We start from the raw sequence: 4,808 nt of genomic DNA on the forward strand, positions 1-4,808 counted from the left end.
TTTGACAAATAACTGATGCATTTACGACTGTGGTTTAACCGCATCAAGAATAAATACGGACATCTGATTACTTTCAGATACTTATGATATAATCAAGCAAGTGATAATAGTAACCTATTGATATATTTAATCTGTATTTCTCACCCTTTTCATATATCATAGAGCATGAAAAAGTGACCTATTCCAGCGGCTCATCCCTACCACTAATTATATAGCAAGTGGCCCCCCCGAGCTCAGACGTACTTATAAATATAATTATTTTCTGTGACTGTATCTTACATTCATTTGTAGGATCCTTTACTATAGATAATTTAGCTGATCTGTAACAATAACATCTTCATGCCTTATATATCATGTACTGCAGTACGCCGCTAGATTAAAACTGACGTGGAAAGGTAACACACGGCCAGCGAAAGCTCTTTTTTTGAGAGCCCAGGTGGTCGTGTGGTCTAGCGGGACGGCTGCAGTGCAGGCGATTTGGTGTCACGATATCACAGTAGCATGGGTTCGAATCCCGGCGAGGGAAGAACCAAAAATTTGCGAAAGCAAATTTACAGATCTAACATTGTTGGGTTGATGTTTAGACGAGTTGTATATACATTATGTACACAGCCATGTATCACCATCATTGATGGCGATCCGATGGATACATCTGTTGTAGGGTTGTCACTGACTCAGACGTACTTATAAATATAATTATTTTCTGTGACTGTATCTTACATTCATTTGTAGGATCCTTTACTATAAATAATTTAGCTGATCTGTAACAATAACATCTTCATGCCTTATATATCATGTACTGCAGTACGCCGCTAGATTAAAACTGACGTGGAAAGGTAACACACGGCCAGCGAAAGCTCTTTTTTTTAGAGCCCAGGTGGTCGTGTGGTCTAGCGGGACGGCTGCAGTGCAGGCGATTTGGTGTCACGATATCACAGTAGCATGGGTTCGAATCCCGGCGAGGGAAGAACCAAAAATTTGCGAAAGCAAATTTACAGATCTAACATTGTTGGGTTGATGTTTAGACGAGTTGTATATATATATATAATATATATATATATAGAGTCTATAAGAATCTACCAACCAGTAATCTTAATAGGTATTAGATTATCAAAATTGACAATACTACACAAACAGGAAAAATTATATGAGTCTAAAAGATTGTGTAACAATACCGATAAATAGATGGAAAACAAAACACTAAAAAGTGTTGAATATCATCGCATATATATATCTTTTAAAAAATACGGAGATGTGGTATGATTGTCAATGAGACCAAATGACGAAGAAGTAAGCAAATATAAGTCAACTTACGGATTTCAACAATGAGCAAAACCCATACCACACAGCAAGATATAAAATGCTCCAAAATGACAAATGTATAACAATTAAAACAAGAAAACTAAAAACCTGATTTATTAAAAAAAAACAATAAAAAATGAAAACAAATGTGATACACAGCAAAAAATACAACAACCCAAAAATAACATGCTCCTGACTTTGGAAAGGCACATTTATAATATATAACATGTCTACTTTATACGTTCAAATAACAAATAGTCTTTATAATTGCTACCAAAATACGCTTGCTGAATATATAAACAATTACATAATTGTGTTCAAGTTTATACAATTAACTGTAAGTGGCAGTAAGTATCCGCAAGTTGTTGTTACACACGTACAATTCTTTACACAAACATTTCAAAACCGTTTGATTACATAACAGTATGTCATCAGTTGCTGTAAACAGTCCTGTATCCCCTACTATGGTCATCCAAGAATGTGGAAATCAACCCGTTGAAACAGGCGAAATTCAGCAACAGGAATTTGCAGTTTGGAAATTTACTGTGTTTGGTTGCATACAGATTGGTCTTGGTGTTGCTCTAGGAATTCTCAGTTTAGTTGGCATGATATTGAATGCCTTTGCTATGCATGATATTTATGAAGATTACTTAAATGATGGCCATCTTGATTACAGAAATACTTATCGTGTGCTATTAGTCTATGACATTATATGTTTAATATGCTTTGGTGGGTGAGTATGGATCTATGAATAGATTAACATAATATATTTGAAAATACTTCTATTAATTAAATATTGTGGTACTAATATAATATATGCTAGCAGAACAGTACGACTCACCCTGCAACAGTAATTTCGCTGATAACTGTCCGTTTGATTTAAGAGGGATTGTTTACTTCGGCGTCGAGTATATACCTTTTTATAACTCAGTCGTCTATCATAAAGATCATAGTAGTTTTGATATAAATCGAATGTATGTTTTACCTGAAGAAACCTTTTATTTATATAATGGTTATATATGTCTATTAGATTTCACCCACTTTTTTTTACCTTTAGTTATTTTTATATAATATTAATTTAATTGCAAGTAGTAAAATGTTCAATATATTATTAGGGGAAAAAACTTATTCGATATATTATACGTAGATTTATCAAAATAGGCCCGGAGAATAAGTGATTAATTACAGAGTTCACTGTACTGTCTGGAAAAAATAAATTTGTCGTAGTTTTTGTTACCAAATTACAGCACACAATAATATCAATCTAAATTGCCTTGACTAAATTGAATAGAATGTTAACGAATTGGAACCAGTCTGAACTAAAATGGCGAAATAAAATATTTGTAAACTAATAAAACGTTTCAAAGTCCAATCGATGGGAAGCCATAATAATATAAACACGAATAAAGGCAACAGTAGTAATAATATACCGCTGTTCAAAACTCATAAATCCATGGACAAAAACAAAATCGGGGTAACAAACTAAAACTGTGGAAACGCATTAAATATAAGAGGAGAACAACGACACAACATTAAAATGTAACACACACAGAAACGGACTAAGCATTAGACAAAATCCTATGAGAATAACAACTATAACATCAAAACCAAATACGTGAATTATGGATAGATAAGTACCGTGACACGTCTTATAGTATGAACTTTTAATTTAATCTGTGTCAAAAGTCATGCAAGTATAGGATTTCAACGCTGTTTATGAATAATATAATTGTGACCTATAGTGCACATGTTAACCTCTAAGTCATCTGGTCTCTGATAGAGAGTTGTCTCATTTGCAATCATATAACATCTTTTTATTTTTAAAAACATGTTCCGTCTTTAGATGTAATAGCTAGTGAACTTGTTCGCTAAATTGTGACAACAGTCGTACAAGTTTACTACATGTCGGTTGGACATTTGTACAGTCTGTAACACGGTAAGATTGATTTGTATTATGTTATATACTCGTTATATAACAGACGATGCAACACAACACAATGCATATTTCATATTAAGGTTTATGTACCCTTCTGTAGCCATTTTTGTACGAACTTTTCAAACTTCAATTGTATCAAAACTACAGATATAATGAATAATAGAGATAGGCCATTTTGTACATATTCCAAGGGGAAACTTGATGCAAAGCATTATTTTTTACTGTTCCATTGCATTTAATAGAAAAAGAGGACTTTGTGGCAAATAAATCGAGATTTTTATAGAAAATCCACAGCCTTTATCCTTGTACTCTCATATTTGGCAATTTGATGACTGATAGATATAGGATTATTGCATGCAGTGCTAGCATTGATTTCCTTAAAACAAGTTTATAAATGTAGTTATTGGTTAAGACAAGTATAAATATGGCCAAAATCAAGTACACCTTTTAGGGTGCGCTCGACTTTAGTGACTCAGCACGAGGTGTTTTCGAATTTACAGGTTACTTAGAACTTTTTGTAAAAAATAAACACTAGCACATCATAGAAAATCAAGTGAGTAATTTATGTTTCAAATTTTATAACAAAAATCTCTGTATTAAAGGCTGTGGATTTTCTATAAAAATTAATTTATTTGCCACAAAATCCCCTTTTTCTATCAAATGCAATGAAACAGTAAAAAATAATGCTTTGCATCAAGTTTCCCCTTGGAACATGTACTAAATGGCCTATCTCTATTATTTATTATATCTTTAGTTTTGATACAATTGAGGTTTGAAAAATTCGTACAAAAATGGCTACAGAAGGGTACATAAACCTTAAATAAAAGTCGAAACGGTGTTACAAGCTATTGTTCTACATTTTTTCCCCTTGATAATGGGTGTCAAAATAAACGACTAAAAGAGTTTGTATTAGGTCAATTTGCAGGTAGATGACTTATGTATGATTATTGATGACAATAATCAATATCTTAAACAATTGTACATGTGATTGATTGATTGATTAGCTGCTTGTGTTAGTTTGATAGTAAAAGAACGGAAGCCATAAGGACTTGCTTAAAATTTGGCAGTAATAAAAACCTACTACCAAGTAAAACGTCATCATGGAAAACACAAAAGAACTTTTTGGGAAGTTATTTTCAATCTCATGGATAAAAAAGTAAAACAAGTATTTAGAAAAAAAAAACCCAGCTTTCTTAAATCATGGGCGTACAGGGAATTGACAAATATTGCCAAAACTTTTGGCTCTCTGACTTTTGTTACAGATTCTGACATAACTTCCAGTATAGATTATGCACTTGTATATCCCGCATAGCCAACAATAACGCCTCATTTCGGAAAGGTTTCTAAAGAACAATATGATTGTTTTCTCTAATTACTCTTTGGTAGCATTATCTAGTGGATGAAAATTCAAATGATGTACTATTGTTGATACTTTGAAAAAGGAAGTGACCTGAAAAAAACAGATTTCGTTGCATGTTGACAATACCAAGTTTTTTATCTGTTAAGTTTTCCCCTTTTAAGTAAAGTCTTTAAAGGAGTAATTTCGTTAAGGGCCATATTTGGCCCCAAT

The 4,808-nt window shown here is 32.7% G+C and overlaps 1 protein-coding gene across 1 annotated transcript in view; it reads left to right on the top strand.

The window, feature by feature from the left end:
* The first annotated feature begins 1,720 nt into the window (after window positions 1-1,720).
* Window positions 1,721-4,808, top strand: part of LOC139516460 (uncharacterized) — a 9,607-nt gene continuing 6,519 nt past the window's right edge. The window contains exon 1 of the mRNA XM_071306596.1: window positions 1,721-2,035. The gene's annotated coding sequence lies outside the window, so the exon portion shown is untranslated. The remainder of the gene's footprint in view (window positions 2,036-4,808) is intronic.

This window comes from Mytilus edulis, chromosome 3, assembly GCF_963676685.1.
Source record: "Mytilus edulis chromosome 3, xbMytEdul2.2, whole genome shotgun sequence".
NCBI lineage: Eukaryota > Metazoa > Mollusca > Bivalvia > Mytilida > Mytilidae > Mytilus > Mytilus edulis.